The sequence below is a fragment of the Marmota marmota genome, unplaced genomic scaffold (genome assembly GCF_001458135.2).
Source record: "Marmota marmota marmota unplaced genomic scaffold, marMar, whole genome shotgun sequence".
NCBI classification, from domain to species: Eukaryota; Metazoa; Chordata; class Mammalia; order Rodentia; family Sciuridae; genus Marmota; species Marmota marmota.
The window spans coordinates 32,182,476-32,205,730 of record NW_026000174.1 but is presented as its reverse complement, the minus strand read 5'-3'; the positions used below and the strand labels follow the sequence as shown (position 1 = coordinate 32,205,730).

Sequence of the window (23,255 nt, the reverse complement as noted above, 5' to 3'; positions counted from 1 at the left end):
CAGGCGCCGGGCCTCGGCCCGCGAGGCGCCCACCACCAGCGGAGGAAAAAAAGAATCCCCGGGTCGGGGAGCTCCGAACAATCCGGCGAGCGCGTCCTCTGGGTGCCGGGATGAGGTGGGGGACTGGTCACTGCGTTCAGCCGGTCCCACCTGGACGGATACTGGAGCCGGGTCTCACGCCCCTTCAGGGCGGCCTGTTCAAGAGCTCTGGGCGTTCAGGGACTGCTGCCTCTGGCAATTTTCCTCCCGGGAAACCGAAACTCGGACGCCCATATTAACTTGTCATTGCATCTCCGAAGTGAGATCCCTTTGGAAGAGAGCGAGCCGGCGGGAATGCACGAGTCCTCTCTGAAGAGGCGGTGTGAGCGGGTGAGCGAAGGAGAGAGCGGCGGAGGAAGGAGAGAGAGGGGGCGCACAGAGCCGAAGACGTCTCCACGGAGAGGCGGTTGCCACCCTGCTCGCGAGCACCGCAGTGTCACCCGCGACGCAGCAAAGGCGCGACAAGAGCTCCCAAAAGGTCTCTCTCAGCGCGACAGTCACCACTGCCCAGAAGCCCCTCGGACAAATAGCACCTTAGCGCCTACGAGTCTGCACATGCTCCGTGCGCTATAGGGCAGCAAGGCTGTGGCCGTGGGGCGCGAGCACCGGGACGCGCGGCTGGCAAGCTGGGCAGGGCTGCGCTCGCTAGCGGCTGCCGCGCTTCCCGGGAAGGCAGCGCTGGCTGCGGGGCTCAGCGCAGGGAAGGACAGGCTGAGGCCGGCGCGGCTACGGCGCGCGCTGACAGCCTGGACCGTCTCAACGCTCCCATTGGTCTGCAGCGCGCCAATCAGAGGCCGCGGCTCTCACTGCAAAGGGGGCGTGGTCTCAACTCCGGGGCCGCCGCCGAAACTCTGGGGCCGCGCTTGGCCGCAAGTACAAAGCGGGCTGGTGGCAGCTCTGCGGCACTGCTCCAGTCGCGCGCCACCGGAGGGCCGACACCCCCATATCCCTGAAGCCTTCTTTTGAAAAATGCCCTTTCGAACACAAACTCCCGCCTCGGGGCCCCTCGGGCACGGTTCAGGGGAAGTTCGTTTCCTTTTTCAAATTATTCTGGTCACCTTAACGGTTTGAGTCTTCCGGAGGCACGCCCGCAGCCTCGCTGCCCCCCATCTAGCTTGGACAGGGCGGTTCCTCGTCTCCCGCGTGAAGAACGCGCCAGCCATTTCTCCTCTCCTCTGCCTGCTCTTCCAGGCGGGTCGGGGGGGCGGGGGCGCCCCACAGCTTCCTTTTCAGCTTTCAAAGGCTGCACATTTCACTTAACTATTTGAAGTATTTATAGGCAAATACAATGCTCAGGGAAGCCTCCCGCCCCAAGACAGCTCCTCCTCGCAACCTACCACAGACTCTGTAATTAGAGTGGCCCGAGGAAGCCTGGAGAAGCTCCGTGACCCCGGCAGGCTCCGGCCAAACCTTGCTGCGTTACAAGTAGGAATCCCTCCCTGTCCGCGCCTCCGATGCGCTAGCCCCACAGGTTCCTCCACTTTAATTCGTAGTATTCCTTCCTCCTCTCAGTTGCTTTTCGGGTTCTACGCTGACTCAAAGTATATGTGTAGAAGGAAACGGGTGATCCATGCAGGTCTGATCCCTCAGGATTCATGGATGACGAACCCCCTCCCTGTGGATCAGCCTGGATTTGAATAGGTCAAGTTCTCCAACCTTATATGCATTCTTCTACGTGCATATTTTCACATGTAAAGTGGAGGTTTGACGTTTACATAATACACTAAAGTTTGGGCTAAATGAGACTGAGTGACAGTTATTTAGCGCTAGTACCTGACAATGTAGGAGACCAATAAAAGTTGTGTCCCTATTATTGAATTGCTGCTGCCCCGCCCCCATCATCTCTATAAGCTATTTGTCTCTTTTGCTCTGGGATACAGGTTGTCTCTTTGTGCCCACTATATAGCCTGATCTACAATGCTGATGACATTGATTTATAATTATCCAGATGTTATTGATGGAATGTTGGAGTCCCCCTGCCCCAAATTCATATGTTAAAACTCTAACCCACATGTGACGGATGAAGAAGCTCTATGACCTGGGCATACTTGTTACTTGAGAATTGTGATGGTATTAGGAGATGGGACTTTGCGGGGGGGTAATAAGTTCGTGACTGTGGAATTAATATCTATCAGAAAAGACAGGGTGGAGTTGATCTTTTTCTGCCTGAAAAGATATAGCCAAAAGGCAGCCTTTGTGAACCAGGAGAAGGACCCTTGCAAAGAACCTAACAAATGTTGGCAGTCTAATCTCAAACTTTCAGCTTTCAGGCTTATGAAAAACAATTCTTTGTTGTTTAACTCTTGCAGTTTACAGCATTTTTGTTATAACAGCTTGAACTGACCAAGATGCCAGACCAAAGGAAGATTGAGTTTTAAAACAACCTCTGTAGCGTTAAAAAATGGGAAGTGACTTCTTGCCCTGGCCTGCTTCCCCCTTCAATCTTCCATCTATTCTATATATAATGACTTTCTACTCTGACTAGGCTGAATGTACACAGCCCTGTATGTAAGCCTGTTGCAGTTATCCTTCCTCTCTGAAATTAAATCACATGTGGTCCATGACACAAAATGTCCCTTTGCCATCTGATGCCACTTCCTGTACTGTTGTATTAACTTATTATTTATGCATTTATTCTCTTTTAAGTGGATACACATTTTGAAGCTCAGCACTGCATTTTAACTTTCCTTAGATTCTCTCAATATCAAGTATAATGTGGACAACTACCCAAAGTGTTACTAAATGACCAAGGGAATGATAGCAGCAATTCTCAAGTAACAGAGGTTGCCTTTTAGATCTATGAACATAAGGACATACTAAATGTTATGCTATATTAAACCATGAATTCTGGTTCTGACAGATGGACCAGAATTCTGGTTCTCACAAGATGAAACAAGAATTATAGAAGGAAATTGCTGTCTTCATCTTCTAAAGATCCTGGAGATATTCCAAGGTGTTCCTATGGCTCTGACGAAGCAGTTCCCAAATGTGACCCAAGAGTAGCAGCTACAATATTACCTGGAAACTTGTTTGAAGAACTGCCTCATACATATTTAATCAAAAGCTCCCATGGGGCGGGGCCCAGCAATCTGTGTTTTAACAAATGTTTAACTCAGTGATTTTGATGCATGCTAAAGTTGGAGAACTTCTCCTAACCAATGTATCATGCAGTCAATGCACTTCCAGAGCTTATTAAACCTTAGTTTGCAAAAGAATCTCTGGAAATCTTGCTAAAATACAGGTTCAGATTCAGTAGGTCTGAAACGGGGCTGAGATGCTGTTTTCCAGATGATAAACTCCCAGGAAGTACCCACAGGGTGGTCTGGAGATCACCCTGTGAAGTAGTAAGGTTAAACCAGAGGCAGCAAAAGTGTCTTATCTCAAGGGCCATCTGTAATTAAGTGCCTTTCTGCTACTGTGGTCTGAAAAGGATACTGAGGGTGCATCTAGATCTATTTGGAAACAGCAGCCTGGTCAATTGATAATGCCTGGCATGGGTATAGAAATGGAAATAATGACATATATACCTTCCATTTGCCAATTTGATTTTCCAGTTAAAACAGAATTGCCAGCAAGGTAATTGCTTGAATTCTGAGATCCAAATATGTACAAATATAAATAACAGTGCATTCTCTTTTTTTGTATTAAAGTACTTCTTTCTGATATTCTAGGATTTGGTAAGCATTCACCTTAACTCCTATAACTAAAAGTCTGAAATTTTCTCATCTTTCTTGATTGAAGACAAATTCATCTTGTAATTAGCTTCCAAATTTCTTTCTCTGCCTCTTCATCCCTCAGTAATTTTATTTGCTCTTTCCTGGAACATTTTTTTATCTCTCTTTTATATTTCCCACAAGCCTTCATATTTCTTATTTAAAGCAAAATAATGTATCATACTAACCAGACAAGGTAAAAAATAGCAAATAAGAGGCAAATAAGAGAATTATAAGATTCCTCCTTAAATAAGATCATCTCAAATTATAAAAATGTCCTGTAAATGTATTCCTTCCACATGGATGCTCTGTGAAAATGAAAGAAGCAATTTAAAATCAACATATTTGGCAAGCATTGGGAGCTAAAGAAGTCACTGGGTTAGAGAACTAAAAGCTGTTCTGGAAAGTATACTATCCAGTTTTTTTTTAAAATGTTATTTTGTATTACATGCATTATGGACAAAGATACAAACTTGAAATATCCCACCATTTTCAATCTTAACTTAGACAACTCTTTCTCTTCTGACTCTAAGCTTTCAAAATCACTCAAATGTCAGTGATAGGCCAATTCAAAACTTATTGCCTAAGATCTCAGGACCACTGATGTTCTTGAGTTTGGACAGTTCCTTGGCTACAAGAGCCAGCCTCAGATCTGGAAGCACCAGCTTGCCCTTTTCTGATCCTCAACATCAGCCACTGATGAGGATGAGGGTAAATTGGACTTCAGAATGGACCTTCCACTGATCAACCCCATCAGCCCATCCTTCATCTGAGTTAAAGACACCATCTGCCTGACCTCCCAAGAAGATAGTGAAGAGCTGAGAACATTGAAACTCCAGCCTGTCACTATAAAGATGCAAGGATCTGGGGCAAAGTCAACAGCCTTCCAGAAACCCTCAATTATAAATGACTCGGAAAAATGTTGAAAGTCTCTGGAGTAATTTGAAAGGAAAAACATCCATAAGCCTATCTGTGAGTTAAAAATAAAACACACTTCTCTGCAAAAGAAACAATCAATGAAATGAAGAGAGAGCCTACATTTTGGAAGCACATTTTTGCCACATGCATGTCAGATAAAGCACTAATTTCCAGGATACATAAAGAACTCAAAAAACTTAACACCAAAAAAAAAATATTATAAATAAATAAATAAACAACCCAATCAATAAATGGGCTAAAGAGCTGTATTGTATTTCTTCTTCTGGGAAATGTCAGAAGAAGAAATACAATCAATCAACAAATATATGAAAAAAATGTTCAACATCTCTAGTAATTAGAGAAATGCGAATCAAAAATACTCTAAGATTTCATCTCACTCTAGTCAGGATGGCAGTTATCAAGAATACAAGCATCAATAAGTGTTGGACTGCAAATTGGTGTAATCAATCTGGAAAGCAGTATGGAGATTCCTTAGAAAACTTGGAATGGAAACATCATTTGACCCAGCTATCCCACTGCTCGGTCTATACCCTAAAGACTTAAAATCAGCATACTACAGTGATGCAGCCACTTCAATGTTTAGAGCAGCACAATTCACAATAGCTAAACTGTGGAAGCAACCTAGATGCCCTTCAATAGATGAATGGATAAAGAAACTGTGGTACATATACACAATGAATATTACTCAGCATTAAAAGAGAATAAAATCATAGCATTTGCAGGTAAATGGACAGAGTTGGAGAATATCATGCTAAGCAAAGTAAGCCAATCCCCAAAACCAAAGGCTGAATGTTTTCTCTGATAAATGGATACTGACTCATAATTGGGGGGGGCATGGGGAGAATAGAGGAACTTTGGGCAAAGGGGAGGGAAGGAGGGGTAGGGGGAATGGGGATAGGAAAGATGATGCAATGAGATGAACATCATTACTCTAGGAGCATGTATGACTGCACATGTGGTGCAACTCTACATCATGTACAACCAGAGAAATGAAAAGTTGTGCTCTATTTGTATACAATGAATCGAAATGCATTCTGCTATCATGTGTAACTAATTAGAACAAATAAAAAATAAACATAAAAAAAACACATTAATTTTAATGAACATTCTTGTCCTTAACTTTCTATAATATAAGTTCAAAATTTATGATGTATATCTCAGAGAAGACGCAGATGCCCACCCTTTGGTAGCACCTGAGTTGAAAGCTCACCCATTCTTAACTGCAGAGAAACTGGGAAAGAACCTTAAGATTCCTCTTTAGGAAGCCTGCCCATCCACCCACCTATGTCCAGTCCACTTCCAATTTCAAACCTTCCTCCAATTGGGTCTGTGTGTAAATTGGTAAGCACAATGGTGATCTCTGAGTAGTTTTTTTCAGAGTCATAGACCAAGGATTTCCCACCTGCAGATGTAAAGAATGAGTGATCTGTGCAAGTGTGTGTGCGTGCATGTGTGTGTTTATAAGCACTTGCCCTGACTAAATGTCTACATAATAAATGCATACATACTGCAAACTGAGGGTTAATCATTGGCTCAATCGTTAATTCAATGAATAAATCATTGAGTAACCATGTATGTGCTAGGTTTTGGGCATACAGTGGGAAGCAGATGAGAATAAGTTCTGCTCCATACTCACAAAGTTTGAAGGATGACACTCAGCCTGAGAATCATTATTTATCATACACACAAAACAACAAAAACACCCACCCTAGGAAAGCCAACTCACAATCTAGTGGGGGAAGCAAATAGAGACAAGAACAATGACAAGTAATATAACCAGTATTCTAAAAGGGGTCGTACAAAGCATACAGTGACAAATAGGCACAAAGAATGGTCAACTAATCATGGGGCTATCAGCTCTGTTCATTAATTGAACTTTCTAACAAAAAACCTGAAGAGTAATGGAGAGAACTCTCCTTTTATTTTCAGTCTCAGTGTTGAAGTCTTAAGAGATGTGGGTCCATTTGGCTACCTTTGTAAGTCTAGGAAACATTTCTTTGATAACATCTTGCCTCTTTCCACAAAGGACTTGAAGAAAATCTACATTCAACACAACAGTGGCCAACTATAAATAAGAATAAATGAAATCGTGGAAAACATACTTATTTAAAACTTAGACTGTGACTACTTTAGCCTCTTGTGGGTGGGAGAAGGCTCTGTAAATAAATCATATCAGTGGGAATATAAACCACATATCACTTCCTTTCCAATTCAGGCACTAGTAAATGGGTGTGTTTAGGGTTTCACAATCAGCCAGATCTGAGCTGCTCAAGAGAGACCCTCTGAGTTTATGGTTTTAGGGACATGCTAGTGGGTATCTGGACACCTGAAAGCCAGTCCAGAGTGTGCAGGTCAAGCAATATTATCATCTATCCTAAGTGATTCTAATTCCATCTTCTGGGAGAAATTTAGTGTGTAACCAGAGCAATTTTAGAGACTCCAGAGGAGGGCAGAAGCAGCAGAGTAAAGTGGTCAAGTTAAAACCAGCTCCTTTTCCCCAAATAGAAATAAATCCTGTTGTGTTACTGGATACTTTGCGTGACTAGATTTGTATTTCAATGGTAAGAATTATTAAAAAACAAAAAGGTTTTCATCTTCCTTTGTTTTAGAACAGAAGGAAAAGAGACATGCATGAGTGAGATCCTGAGTTTGATGAGAACAGAAACTCAGAATCAGGGATGACCATGAGAATGAAAACTGTGCCTTCTGGCCACGGTCCTTGTCTCCCAACTCAGTGAGTTGTAGAATCCTGGATGATTTCCTGTTTGACGTGGGATAGGATTATACAGCAAATGTGAATGTCTTCTGACAAGGAGTAGGAATCAGTAAAAATGTAAATAAAGGATGATGATCAGTGGCATGTGTGGAAACAGAGGTAAAATAGAAGAAGAGGAAGATTAAAATGTCCGGGTCATCCAGTCCACACAGTGGGCTATGGTCACAGCCATGATCATGGCTGGGTGAAGATCTTGTATGTTGGAGTTGGTGTCAACCAGGACTCGGCTTACAGGAGGTAAAAGGGAAGGAGATGGATCTGAATCTATCCAGGTTCCAGGCTGCAGACTACCTGCAAACATGTTTGTTTCCTTGTTATTCTAAACTCCCCACCCACTTTTCCACTATTATAGATGGGGGGGGGGGGAATCACAATCAGTTGAAAGGTCTAGTTAATTCAGTTTCAAATTTATCTCCTAACAAATTATTCCTTCTTTTGTATTATTCATTCTTCTTCCCGCACATTAGACCAGGCCACGAGAGTTGATTCAATAATAATGATGATGCTGATAAGAACTATAATTCATGAAGTTATTCTTACTGTGTGCTAGGGACGAGTGTACTTGAATTATCTCTAATTCTCACAACAATCCCATGAGGTAGATGATTATTGTCATTTTCATTTTACAGAAGCCAAGGCCTGACAAGTATCTTACCTAAGATACTATAATTCCCTGTTCCTGGTGTGAATCCCCATACCACTCCTGTGTGGTGACTCTATTTTTCCTCTTCACAGTCATGGAAAGGTATGGGAATGGTAGTGGTTTTCATAATGAGGCAGGAGGTTCAATGGGATAGGATTATCTAGCAAATGTCAATGTCTTCTGACAAGGAGTAGAAATCAGTGAAAATGTAAATAAATAAAAGATGATGATCAGTGGCATGTGTGGAAACAGAGGTAAAATACAAGAGGAAGATTAAAATGTCCGGGTCATACAGTCCACCCAGTGGGCTATGGTCACAGCCATGCTCATGGCTTGGTGAAGATCTTGTATTTTTGAGTTGGTGTCAAGTCTTGTGATGTTCAGGTCTCTGAGAGAGAGAGAGAGAGAGAGAGAGAGAGAGAGAGAGAGAGAGAGAGAGAGAGAGAAAGCTGCCTGCTGCTGTTGACTGGCAGCTTGGACCAGCAGTCATTAAACGAGAGGCCTAAGAATCGTCTATGCTCCCTTCAACTGACCTAGAATTCTGAATTGGTGAGTCTGACTTGCAATCAGCTGGGCCTCATGTTTGTTCTGCAGCCTATGCTGTATATTGGGGTCAGCTAAGACTGCCCAGGTCCCACCCTGGATCGATGAAGTGAGACTCTCTGGGGTTGGACCCAGGCAGTGATGTGTTAGTAAAACTCTCTGGGTGCAAACTGAAAAGGAATGCTTTAAGAAATGCTACAAAGGCGTGTGTGTGTGTGTGTGTGTGTGTATGTGTGTGTGTGTGTGTTCCTGTGCGAGCATACACACGAGCTCGCTCGTGTGTTTTACTGGGGATTGAATCCCCTGCCACAGGACTACATCCCCAGTCCTTTTTATTTTTATTTATTTATTTATTTATTGAGAGAGAGAGAGAGAGAGAGAGAGAGAGAGAATTTTAATATTTATTTTTTAGTTTTTGGCAGACACAACATCTTTGTTTGTATGTGGTGCTGAGGATCGAACCTGGGCCGCAAGCATGCCAGACGAGCGCGCTACCGCTTGAGCCACATCCCCAGCCCCCTTTTTAGTTTTATTTTTAAATTTTGAGACAGGGTCTTGATAAGTGGCTGAGGGTCTCATTGAGTTGCTGAGGCTGGCCTCAAACTTGTGATCCTCCTGCCTCAACTTCCTCAGTAGCTGGGATTACAGATGTGTGTCACCACAACCAGCTAAGGTTTTGTTCTTAAAGTGCTTTACAGTGGGGGATTATTAAAGCAATAATCTGGATAATTTTAATCAATGTTCTCAGCCAATTGAAAAATTCCAGATCTCCTATACCTTTCTGAGTGAGATCTTGGGAAAAACACTTGGCCATCTAGTTGCCCACAGACTCAAATGCAGCAGGTAAGTGCCCAAGTGAGGCCTGGTGTTAGCACTGTGGGTACCATCAAGCAGCCTGACCGTTACTGGGTTCTGGATCGTTACTCTGTGCAAGGCCTTCCCTGGGCTCCCTCGTGCATTTCCTCTTTTGGTCACTGCTGTCATCCTGGAAGCCTTCATGCCTACCCTCTGACTCTGCCCCAGGCACGGAGCCTGGTGAGCATCCGCTGGGAGAGGCTCCTGGCCAATGTCTGACCCCCAGGGAGAGGCAGGAGCCCAAGGTACAGGGCTCTGAGATCAGGACTCTGTGGAGTTAACTCTTAGAGATCTGTGCTAATGAAAGGGCATGCTGTGAGGAAAAAAAAATCTCAGCAGGGGATAACTTTAAATAATTTGGAGTTTTGGTATACATTTTGTGTTTTTTCCCCTTATATAAAATCTTGTAGTATTTTGCATGTGTGCACATATATGCACACACATGTATATTAATCTGCTGTTTAAATTTGCTTGCTAAAATATTTAAATATTTTTACATATGTAGAAATAAATATGCTTATAAAGAGAAAGGAAAAGAAGGAAGAAATCACATCAGATTGTTAACAATGGTTACTTCTGAGGGGCCAGGAACTATAATTTGTTATATTATGGCTTCCTCCTAAAGGGTTAGAATTATGAGTGATTTTAACTTTTCTGTGTGATTTTCAAATAAGTGTCTTGATTTGTTTAAGCCTTTTGTTTATCCAAGGGACATTGGTTAAACCCCTACCACAAACTAATCCCCCTGCAAATGTTGGTGATCTGGAAGTGAATAAGGCCAGTTAGATCCATCTCTGTTCTCTACCTTTTCAGGCCGGAGCAGTGGGGCCCTTTTCCAAACAAACAAAACCAAGAACTTTGTTATCTATCAGAGGTTGGAGTGCATCTTTGGTTACAGGGAAGTTGTATATGTAACAAATTCACTGATAAGCAGGGTTTTTCCTAAGACAACGAGAGAAATCATTATTCCCCGAACTCTGCCTGTTCTTCCTTATTTCTATGAAGTGGCTCCTAAGAGTAACATTCTCTACAAAAGTGCCAAGACCACCCTGGAGCCGAAGGACTAGGAAATAAATTCTTTCCTGACTGATCTACCAACTTGCCTCTATCCCATCCATGCTTGGAGGCTCAACACAATCCTGCAGAGAGACGTTTCGAGGATAGTGGGCCCGAGATGCTTGACACAGCACCTGCCAAGGGCAGTTCTATTTACCATCACCCTCTGGCTGAACTCCAGGCTGGTCTAAAAACTGCCAACAAAACAGAGACACCGTGAAGATCTTTTGCACTCGGAGACCGTCTGAAACTGTGTGAAGATTTGAGATTATAAACAGCTGCGTTCATTTCCGCTCCCTTTTCAAACCCAAGGCAAATAAAACCCCAGAGCTTGACGGGTGGAAAAGAACAAAATATACAGGGATTGTCTTTTTTATATTTTGGCGTACAAAGATATTGTTTTACAAACAGTGGGGCAAGACATGATTAAATTGTTTTCCAAAAAAATTGCCTGGCAACTTTCTTAAAGCTCCACATTGCACAAGAATTTTTGACACGTACGGGTGAATTTATTAAACTTTTCTCCCCAAGGCAGTCCAGCCGGGTGCAGTGATGCATGCCTATAATCAAAGCGACTGGGGATGTGGAAGCAGGAGGATTGCAAGTTCAAGGCCAGCCTGGGTAACTTATGGAGATTCTTACTCAAAATAAATAAATAAATAAGCTAAGGATGTAGCTCAGTGGTAGAGCATCTCTGGGTTCAATCTAAGTACGGAGGTGGGAGGAGGAAAGAAAGAAAAGAAAAAAAAAAACCAGAATTTTCTCCCCAAGGCAATCTGGAAATGCTTCACACATGAACCCAACCCAAAGCTGTGCTGAAGACCAGGAAGCATTAGCATCCTGCCCTCACAGAGACCCTCGTTTCACACTCAGGCATGGTGAATGGACTCCCATTCAGTATCTTTATCCTGTTGGTTTTAGCCTTCCTAACAGGGGCCCACAAAGGAATGGGTTTGGGGATGCAGAATATAGCTTTCAAAGGCAGCTGATCAGAAAGGCTGACCTCCTGTTGAGTTATTAAATGCAGGCTTCAAGAAGTCCCATCCCATGACCATTTTAGCTCTTCCCTTACCTTTGATCCTTTATTCTTGGCTTTCAGTCCTGTCTGGGTGTCCACAGCCCCATTTTGTTCTGTGCTCCCTGCAGGAGGAACTCTGGCAAAGCCCCCTGGTCATTATCTTTTGCTTCTAGGTTCCTTTCTGAGTAGGGTCAAGGGAGAGAACACAGGCTACAGTCAGGCAGACCTGGATATGAATCCTGATTCACCTCTTATATTGACTTTGAGGGTCACTTCACTTCTCTGACTCTAAGTTTCCTCATCAGTAAAATGGGAACTATGAGAACTACTTCACAGAATTTGGGGGAGGATTTGAATTAAAACAGGCAGAGGGCCAGGTAAGAGTCGGAACCTTAGAGGTGCTATGCCTTCATCCATTCATTGATTCAAAAATATTTTAGAGCGACCAAATACCAGGCCAATTACTGACAATGTAATGTTAGCAAGAACCAAAGGTCTTTTCTCAGGGAGCTTACACACAGGGAAATGGACAGTAATTGCACAGTCACATCAGTGAATGTATAATTACTAAGTGAGGCAAGTGCTGTGTTCACAGATAAAGAACCTAGTGATGTTTGGAGCAAGATCCAAAAGGCAAAGAGGTGATGAAGCAAAAATGGCCCTCATTCCTGTCTTCCAGTGTGCTTGGAGTGGTGGTTTGCACAGTGAGGGCCAAAGAGCTGGGTCTCCAGTCCCACAGTTCTCCTTCTGACCTATGGAGCAAGAGACAATGTCAGGGTTTCAGTTGCTCCGCTGGAAGCCATTTAGGGAACTAGAAAGAATCCCAGAGATGTGCACCAACATTTAATTGGTCATGTGACCTTGGCCTAGACATATAAATGCTTTGAGCCTCAGTTCCTCACCTATGTCATTAATAAGACCCCCTCCTTTGGACGAGGGGATTTGACAAGAGTGTCATAAAAATGGGGTACAATGGTTAGAAGGAGGATAATTTGGAGTTTTACTGCATGAGTTTGTATGGGTTTGAGCTCTGCCACTTCTGAGCAGTGTAATCTTGGACAAGTTCCTTAACCTCTCAGTGTCTCAGATTTATCATCTGTAAGATGACGTTTATAATAGTATCTCTCTCAAAGGGTGGCTGGAAGGATTCAATGAATTAATATATATATATATATATATATATATATATATATATATATATATATATATATATATGATTTACTATATTAAGCCCTAAATGAGTGACTGACACATCATCACTGCCACCAACCACTATGATCATATTTCTTGATTCATGGTAACTAAGTGCTCAAGCCAATGTTCCTTTCCCCGCTACTCCAGGGTCATCACACAACCTGCTGCTGTGGGTATATCTGAGTGCGTGGAAATTTCCATTGCTCAGATGCCAAGTGAAGGTCTAAGACCTGAGGCTGTGAGCCCAGTGAGGATCCATGCCTTTCTCAAGTGGGCTCATGGGCACTCTCTGACATCTTGGGAAAGTGATCTATATCTCTAGAACTGGGGCAGGCAGGGAAAAGAGGCTAGAGATAGGGTGACAAAATGTATCATCTAGAAACACTTTCCTTGTGATCTCCCACAGGGATGGGAGAAACACAGAAAAAGTTTAGCCTCCCTCACTGTAGCCCCAAGGCCACCACTGCCCACTCCTCACCTGGCCTCCTGCCTAACTTGGTTCACCAGGAGGCACTTAGGCTATGAGTTGTCTGTCCCCGCCCCCCAAGATGTCTATTCAAGGTACTGCACCAACTTTGCAGCTATGGGGTGTCAAACATAGGTGCCCCCCATCAATGACTATTTTTATCCCAAATGATGGAGGTGCCCAAGACCATCACCCAAAGGAGATGCCTCTTCTTGGGGAATGGGCTTTGTTTTCCACAGCTGCCTCTTCATGCCAGTGTCTTTCCAACTCTTCAACCTCCGTAATTAAAATCAACACACCGAGATCAGTGCAGGTGCCAAGGTAACCCTGGTGCAGAAAGCCACCGAGACTAGTGGCAGGGTTTGGGGCAGGAATGGAGCAGTTATGTGCCAAGATCTTCATTTCATTTGCTTTCTTCAAACAGTGTTTTGGAGTAATATTTTGTTCCATTTTGCAGATAAAGAAACTGAGGCACACATAGCTAAAGAGGTGCTTTCTTCAAGCAGAAAAACTGGGATTGAAATCCTCACTTGTCTAATTCCAAATTGCATGCTTTTCCCCAGGACACCCCATTTGACATCAGAACCTGGCACTGAATCCCTGTCGGTACTTCTTGTTTGAGGCAGGCTGGGCACATCATTGCCCTTCAACAACAGTGTCGCTGTTTTGCGATGGGTGACAGAGTGGTGAGCTGCCCTTGCTCACACCTTTCCTCAGCCTGTGGCAGGAAGCTGGGTCCAGAAGGCCAGGGGAGGATGACAGTGCCCCTGACCTCTTCATCAGGCAGGCAGCAAGGACATAATGCTGGAGTGTGGGTACAGAAAGGGACTTTGGGAAATCTGGAATCTTCTATGTGTTGTTCCTCCTCCTCCTCCCTTTTACACACACATGCACACACACACACACACATGCACGCACGCACGCGCACACACGCACTGTACTCGTGCAGCTTGCATCTGGCGGGAAGGCATGCCAGTCGAGGTGTTGAAATCCACCGAGAGTCATGACTTGGCACCTGCCGAGCACTTTTCAGCACCCTGGAACGACAGCTTATTCAGCCACACAACCCTTCCAGAAAGGTTGGTCCACACCATCCTGGAGGAGGAAATCAGAGCAAAGGCCGCGAGCAGTGGGGGCCAAGCGGGGGCTGAACTTCTCACCCCTGCCGCGGGGCCTTGCACAGGTACCTCCTACTCCTGGTTCTGCTGTTCAAATCCCAGATGACCTTGGGAAAGCCACTGACCCCTTTTGTGCCTCAGTTTTTGCATCTGCAAAATAAGGGGGTTGTTCAGTGGTCCTCCCCTGGAGCTATATGGTAACGACAGGCATAAAACAGCTGCTATTTACGAATGGCCTTAACCACATTTACTAGGGGCCTTATGAATAATATCTCTGCATTTTACAGATGAGAAAGACAAGCTTCTTGGAGCTCAAAGCACTTGCCCCGAACACACAGTAAGTGATAGAGCTGGGATACGAACCTCAGCTCACATGGGTAAGCTCTTTCACCCCCTTGCGTCTGAGGAGGTAGGGTCCCCTGGATTACATAATGAACAGGGACAAGGATTGCCAGCTCCTCCTTGGCTGCCCAATGGCAGCCAGCCCTGTGCTCTGGGAGGACTCTGGTAGCTTGGTGAACAGAGTGGGCACAGGCACTGGGTAGGCAAGGCAGCTTCTGGGGAAGAGAGGCACAGAGCCAGGTGCTCCGGGGCTGACCCGAGTTGCTGATAACGAGTGGAAGCAAGAGTTCAGTGGGGAAAAGGAACAGGAGGCCCTTCACATTCCTCCCCACTCAGCACAGAGCTGCTGTCAGAGCCGATTGCCATCACGGAGTGCCTGCACCTTCCCCACTCCCTTCCAAAGACTCTGACCTACTTTTCTGTTTTGTAGAAATGTGTCCCCCAGAGAATGCTTCCTCACTCTAGTTGTCACAGGTGGGGGCTACCCTGATCGTCTACTGCAAAAAAATCTAATCTTCTGGGCTGGGTCCCTGAGGCCCTTTCTGCCTGGGCCTTGCCCACTTCTCTAATTTCCTCACCCTGGTCTTTTTTGCTACCTGTCCAGTCCTTTCCTGACAAGCCACGCTCTCGTGCCTCCATGCATGAAGAGGCAGGGCAATTTGAAGGTTAGGGCAGTTTGATAAAGGCAGACTTCCTGTGGACCTATTCTATTTCTGCAATGCTGTGAAACCTTGGGCAGGTGACTTGCCCAAACTGTGCTTCAGTTTCCTCATCTTTGAGATGGGTACAATAGCAGTTTGGGTAGGTATGATAGGACTATTATGAGGATTAAAGAAGAAAATAATATGTTAAAAGTACTTTTAAGAAAGTTTCCCAGGTGGTTCTACTGTTTAGCCAGCATTAGGAAACACCTAAGTAAACTCCATCTGGAAGACAGTGGAGAAGGTGTCTTATTGTGTTTCAAGTCCTTAGTGCTGAGGTAGCACCATGCTTGGCACAAACTGAGCATCCTTGAAATATGGATGAATGGACAATTTTTGAATGAATGGACAATTCTGTTTTGTTTTTAAGATTAAAATGTGAACAATCCTTTCCCCAAAGTCAACCTTCTATCCATCATGGAGAGCCAATTTCCACCTAACACCCGCAGACCAAGGTCCTGGTCACTAAGAGGTGATGCTGCCCTGTGAGATGCTGAGCAGTGGCATAAATCTGAATAAACCAAGTTGACATTTAATACTGACTCCTGGACACACGCAGAGCAGCCACCTTGATGAGACCCATGCAGCACACAAAAGAGAAGTTTACTCTGGATTTCTTGTTTGTTTGTTTGTTTGTTTTTGCCAGTCTTTTGTCCCAGTTTCAGAGTCTGTACCAAGTTCAGACTTGAAATGGACAAATGCACTTCCTGAATCTTCACACCTAGTTCCAGATGGAAACACTGGGAAGTGTTCTGACCGGCTATACTGCTGGGACAGAAATTATTCTTAGCACAGTGGTGTGGGTGGTAAGCCTGGTAAGCTTGTATTTTTTTTTCCTTCCCTTCTGTGATTGATGTTCAGTTAGGCTGCGGAAAACTAGGACAGCATTTCTAAGTATGGGTGAAAAGGTTGGGAGGGGGCGTGATCCAGCCCCGCAGTAGCAGACACGTTTGCCTTTTCTCTTGTGCTGTGCTGTCCTCGAGGACTTCACCTGAGGAGCTACTGGCACCTGGAGTACAATGGCTTTTCCTCAAGAAGGCCCAGGTGTTGGCTTTGTATCTGTCAAGATCAATCAAGAAAAAGCAGGGCATCCGGTGCTCTTTGATAGAACTCAGACGGTAACCCAGAATGGACAAAAGTCTTCAGCAATAGGCCAATAAAGGGCATATTTCTTCAGCTTGTACCCTGCACCCAGTCAAGACTAGGGCAGTTAGAGGATATTAAAATGCACACAGTGGCCTGAAGTTAGGAAAGGTAGTGGGGCAGGAAACAATGCCAGAGAAATCAGTATCTAGAAAAAATTCTGGAAGCAAACATTTCTCAAACGTCTACTCTGTGCCAGGTGCCTTTTAGATGACATCTCATTTAGTCTTTGCAGGTTACAGGACTGTCATTCCCTGGCTACAGATGACAAACTTGAGGGACAAAGAAGTTAAGTCATCACTTCCATTAGTAAGTGGCTGAACTGGGTTGTGAACTCTGGTGGCAGACTCTGACATCTGTCCTTCCCTCTCTGTCCTGTCTTGGGTAAGAGAGCTTTGACTCAGCTCCCCAGTGAGGGTCACACTGGATTGCCAAATCAGTTCAGATAATTGAATGCACCTGGCTCGGAGAGCGAGTGAAGAGACAGTAGCTGCGGTAACTCCCTCACCAGGTGGCCTGATGCCTGGAACAGCTGTGCCTGTGCTCCCTGATCCAAGCCAAGTGGCAAGAGTGTTTTCAGGCTGTGGCTTTGCATAGCACTTGCTGCTGGCCACTGCTTCACAGAGCAGCAGGTCACACCTGCCTCTGCCAAGGGTCTGTTCAGTGGGAGGAGAGGCTCCTGGGGTAGTGAAGGAACACATCACAGACCCCACAGAGACGGGCCCGACAAAGGCCCCCCTTCCAAAAGCTAAAGTGACAAGGACTCCCACCTTGTGCTAAGTGGACTTTGATAAGCCATGGCTGTGGGCTGCTGGGGTAGCACCCCTCATTTGCATGAGCCAGTCGCCTCTAAAATCTCACTCACCAAGTGACTAAAGGACAATGGAAATGAGGACATCAGGAAAACAGAATTCTGGCACTACCAAAGCTGAGTAACTTTTATTCTTATGGATCTCAGTTATTTGGTGTGTTAAATGGTAGTAAAACTAATACCCTGGTAGATCCTGAAGATGCTCTCCCAGAGGCCCATGGGTCCCTCTTCATGGATTTCCCATCCCCCATCTTCCATGTGCTTTGCTTCTGATGACTTAATGATCCCCTGTGACCTGCTCAGGGGCCTACCTTTGGGATCCTGGGGCCCTGTCCCCCATGCATGCAGAGAGCTGGATGGGTCTGAGGGTCTACTCCCCAAGGCAGCCTGTGGTAGGTGATAGACTACAGGTCGATGAAGGCCCAACCCACTGGCCTTGAGTGGGGACAAGGTGTGATTTAAGTTTGAGAACTGGCTAAGGTTCTAAGCTTCCCTAGGCTGAGGCTGAGGGGAGGCTGCCTGATATCACATCCTGCCTTGGCCCCACACTGTCTCTGTCCTGCCCTCCCTGGTTTGTCTTTGGAACACTTCTTTATGAAACCACAAATCCCCATCTTCTCATCTACTTGTGGGGAGCCCAACATAAGATACCACCCTGCTGGAATATTAAATGACAGGGGGCTCAGCCCGATGCCCGGCACATGGGCAGTCACTGATAGTGGAAGCTGTTTATTTTTAGATAGAACTCGATGAAATTGCCAATAATGACTACTTTTGACTCAAAAAAATGATAATTTCCTAATAATATGTTATGGTCCAGTCTCCTAACATTCTCCCACCAGCGACAGTGAAGAACTTTCCAAAGGAGACCCCGCTGTGCTCTGGTGAGTTTCCAGCTCAGCATCCTTCCACCCCATTCTCTCTTCCTGGAACAGTACTGGCCTCCAACGTTCCCCAGCTGATGGTGCCCGGGCTTCACTTGGCTGGCCCCAAAACAGATGTACTTGTTATTTAAGCAGAAAACCATGTGAACTTGGGCCACACCTAAAACAGGAGAGAGGGCGGGGTGAGGGTGGGGAGAGCAATTGGTATATGTCAAGTGGAAAAGGACCGTATCACAAATAGGAAAAATGTTTCAACTTCCCCCAAGGGCATTGTTTGGTAAATATCTTTTTGTTTTATTTTCCTCCAAAGATGACTTTGGTGGCCTCTTTGAGCAGGCGGTTGTGAACCATCTCTTTGAAGGGCCATGGTGTATTTACGGTACATTTTAGCTTCAAACGCTGGACAAATGAATTCTGTGTGTGTGTCAGCTTGGTCCTCCTGGCTGACAGACATAAAGAGTACATGGAAAATTGTTGTTTGTGTTTCCTCTGGCTATCCCTGATCCAATCTCATGACAGTCCACCCTCGTTCTCACCCAAAACAAAGCACACCCTCTCCTCCCATCACGAGGGGACCCTGTGGAGGGTGAGAGTCACGCGCAGAGGTATGGCTTTGAACATGGAAGAAACAGAGAGCCAGGCCGACTCAGGCTGGTAGCAGGTAAGTGAAAGACAGAAAACGAATTGGAAAACACCAGGGCAGGAGGGCATCAAATGGCCAATTTCCATTGGTAAGGACCAGCCATCAGTAACTAGGAGCTATTGAGCTTGGGGCTCGGTCTTGGTCAGGTTTCCTGTGGAGCCTGGATGGGCAGCAGAACCTGTCTTGCTGCGAAACGCAACCTACTGCAGGGAGCCTTCGATGCCCTGTGACCTTGGTTTGCAGTCCATCAGGCATACACAGCACAAAGAACCCTTGCCATCTGGAATAATTTATATACTGTTTGCTCATTTATTGTCCATCTCTATCCCCCCGCCACCTGTCCTCATTACACCTGCAGACATTCAAACACAAATTTCATTAAAGCAAGTATTTTTTCCCCCTCCTGCATCTCCAGCATCCAGAACGATGTGTGGCACGTGACAGGTGCTCAATACACATTTATTGATTGAACGAATGAAGTAGAATGAAGTAGAACTGCTTATGAGATCAATGTGCAAAAATGCCTGTGGCGACTATAATACTCCTGAGGCATTTAGCTAAGATTTTATTTTGCTCTTTGTACTCTGAGGCAGGAAAAACTCCATTAAAGTCTGGAAGGATTTCCGACAATAAGGGGTGAAACAAGAAGCAGTTTTGCTTCCCCAGAAAATATCATCAATCTGAAGCTCCCTATAGAAGTGGCTGTTTTGTCTCTAAACCACAGCCTGTTTAGATGTTTCCAGATATTCATATGTTTAGAATTAGGTAGCACCAAACCATGAGCTTTCTCAGATGAAAGCCAGCAAAAGCAAACACTGAAGGAGTCAAATGACCCCATTCTTGAATGTGGGTTTCTAGGGGGTTCACATGAACAGAAGTGTCTGGTGAGTGACACGCAAGTCCCAGATTAAGGAAGATGTTTGTAGCCTTCGTTTTGGCTCAGACAAGACCCACAAACCCCACAGTGAGGCCCTCAGCCGGTGGGGATATTCTTCCAGTGAGTCTCTATGCACTGCCAAAGCTGTCACATGGTTTCTATTGATGTCTCTTTGGCTGCCCCTGAAGTTGCCGAGCACCCACAGATGTCACACTAGCATCCGACCATGGAATCACAGCCATCACAGCTGGTGTCTCTTTCGGTCATGGCTAGCCCCACGCAAAACCTTTCCAACTGCCTGACCAGACGAAGGCAGAGCCTGGGCCATGTGGAAGGCATTCTCAGCCCTGTTCTCCCAGGGAAGGCAGAATGCACAGCACTTCAACCATTCAGTTGTGTACTCTGACACCATAGTGCCAGCCAGGGGCATCCAGTGTTGCCCAGGAATGAATGAGGGAAGATGGGTTAGTCTTCTTCGTCCTTGTCCCTCTCTTGTCCCTCTACTGTGTCGGCAGGAAGCTGAAGCTTGGTGGGTGAGGGGGATGCTGCTCCTTATGACCTCATGGTAGAGTCTCTTACATGACCAAGTGCAGGAGTGGGCTAAGTGGGCTTGCTAGGCAGGAAGAGCCATAAGAAGAACCAGATGGTCACACCTGGTTGGTGCAGAAGGGGCAGGGGGCTGGCAGGCACTGTGGGCCCTGGCCATGTGTAGTGACTACAGACAGGAGATGTGCAAGTTGGACTGTGACCTGCTGTGAGTGTAAAATGCACACTAAGTTTCAATGATTTTTCATAAAAATATCTCATTGATAATTTTTATATTGATTACACATTGAGATGGGGATATTTTGGATAATTTGGGTGGAATGGAACATATTGCTAAAATGACTGTTTCTCTTTATATTTTTTAAATGTGTCAACTAGACAATTTAAAATGACACGTGCAGCTCCCACTGTCTCTACTGGACAGAGGTGGCCTAGAGTCTTGTTATCCACCTGCGGTTCCCAGACCAGCAGCATCACCTGGGGGCTGTCAGACATGCAGAGTCCCATCGCTTCTGTAACAGAGTCTGCATTTTTAACAAGATCCCCAGGTGGTTCATTTGCACATTAAAGTGTGAATAATACTCTATTGTATACGCTGCTGTATTTTCTTTACCCATTCATCTGTTGACAGGCATGTGGGTTCATTTCATACCTTAGCTATTGTGAATAGTGTCGCAATAAATGTGGGAGTGCGGGTGTCTCTTTGTATGCTGACCTCATTTTCTTTGGATGTATGTATATGATCAATACACACTGTGTGCATGTATATATGTAAATATCACAGCGAACCCATTAATACGTATAATTAATATGTGCTAACAAAATATATATAAAAATAAATTTATATAAGGAAGAAAATAATGGGTGAGAAGCCCCAGCGAGCTCTTTCCCTAGGATACCAGCTCTGAGAGCTGTGGGAGAACAGAGCCTGAGAGAGAACGTCTCACCTGCTCAGTGTTATGGCAGGATCCCTAGTTTGAAAGTTGGGGGATCTGGATTCTATTCCTGACCCTGCCTTGAAATTGTGGTGTGACCTTGGTTAAGTCATTACCTCTCTTTGGGGCCATTCTGCAAATGAGGTACCTGGACTCCAAGACCTTCCTGCAGGAGCTTTCCCTTGTGCCAGCTAATGTGATTGGAACCAACTCCTTTAATGATTTTCCCAGACAAACCCTAGGGAGAGTCTTATTTTGTTTTTACTTTGACCTTTGCATTGATCCCATTCAGAAGGGTCATCTACTATAGAGAAACTTGTCATTGCTTTCTTTGGGTCTGTGACTTTATTTAAATTCATTAATATTTTGTTACAGTATTTTAAGCACTTTCCACATTTGGGGAGTGTTTCTAAATGATATGTATTATCTAATGTAATATAATGAGGTAGGATTCACAATAACTTTTTTTTAATATGTGAGGAAATTAAAGCATAGAAAAGTTAATTAAGTTGCCTAAGAGTAGACAGCACCCACAGACTTTGGCCACATATTCATGACTGGTGAGGACTGGAGGGACAGCCTAAGACTGTAAAATGGTAAGCATGGCATGTTTGTTGGGTTTGCATTGCTGTGACCAAAATACCTAAATAAGAACAACTTAGAGGAGGAAAAGTTGATTTTGGCTCAGGGTTTCAGAGGTTCAGTCCATGGTTGTTCAACCCCATTGCTCTGGGACCAGGGTGAGGAAGAACAGCATGGTGCAAGGGTGTGGTGGAGGAAAGCTGATCCACTCATGGTGATCCAAAGCAGCCATGGCAGAAGGAAGGGGCTGCAGGGAAGAGGCAGCCTTCCAGGGCATGCCTCTAGTGACCCACCTCCTCCAGCCACATGTCGTCTGCCTACAGTTATCCCCCAGTCAGTCCATTCAAACTAGGATGGACTGATTAGGTTATGGCTTTTGCAATCCAATTATATTCCAGCATTAACATAGGTGCTTTGGGGGGAGGCATCTGATATCCAAACATAGCATGTGGAAATGAAGACAGTATTAAAATAGATATAAGTGAATCAAGTCAATGCACTAGATTTCTTTGGTAACATTTGTTAGATTCTCATGATAGTATCAAGCATCTGACAGCCATGAGGATCTCTCCGTTGAAACCAAGCACCTGTGAATGAAACTTTCACAGGAGAGTTGCTCTGCCCTTGTGCTACCCTGACCTCAGTACCAGTGCATACACCCTGGCCGGGCTAATGCCAATGGTCAGGGCAAGCTGATTAGCTGAACTTGTCCCCTATTGAAATCATCTCAAAAAGGTTAGTGCTAGCTTAAAGAAGCCATTTGTTTTTTAAAGACCCCTCTTTTCTTCCAGGAAGAAAAAAAATCCTATAAAATAACTACTTGTAAAGTAATCATAGCAATGTGACTAAAGTCAGAGATTAAAAGGTGATGGCAGCTGGTTAGTTGTGAATACAGCCTGGGAGGACTTGTCCTGTGTGCCCATGCCTCCTCCCAGACAGGCGGTGCTCAGTCTTGGAGCTGGCCCTCAGTCACCAGCCAGGCAGACCCCGTCTACATGGTTCTCTCCCAACTTTTCCTCCCATCATTGGTTCTAGGCTTCTCACCACATCTTCTGACCATGTCTTTGTACTTATCCTTTGTACGGGACCAGTTTTTGTGACTTTGGTATGTCACCTTCCCTGTTTGCATTACAGGTGGGAGTGAAGTTCAGGGTAGAGCGTATACTTAGCATGCAAAAGGCCCTGGGTTCAATTCCCAGCACAAATGAACACACACACAAAATGGTAAATAAAAAATAACGTTATCCCTATAACTATTGTAATTACATAATTTGCATCTTCCCCGCAGATTTTCCATCTCTGGCTGTTCTAAGGACTGGCTGAGGCTGGTTCAACCTCGGCCTCCATGTCTCTATCCCAGCATTGTCCCATGCCCATTGTCCAGAGCAAATTTGCCTTGACCAGGGCCAAGAATGGAACAGTAGAAATGGC

General features: G+C 45.0%; 1 protein-coding gene across 15 annotated transcripts in view; it reads right to left on the bottom strand.

Annotated features, from left to right (window-relative positions):
- The window catches only part of Nav2 (neuron navigator 2), a 704,255-nt gene that overhangs the window by 379,437 nt on the left and 301,563 nt on the right, over positions 1-23,255 (bottom strand). For 5 of the 15 annotated variants that reach the window (XM_048788471.1, XM_048788472.1, XM_048788475.1 and 2 more), the window contains exon 1: positions 1-716. This exon is cut by the window's left edge and continues 366 nt beyond it. The exons of 1 other annotated variant lie outside the window; for it this stretch is intronic. The gene's annotated coding sequence lies outside the window, so the exon portion shown is untranslated. Of the gene's footprint in view, positions 749-23,255 lie in introns of those variants that run through there. 9 more of the 15 variants (XM_048788480.1, XM_048788482.1, XM_048788478.1 and 6 more) reach the window with 6 other exon arrangements.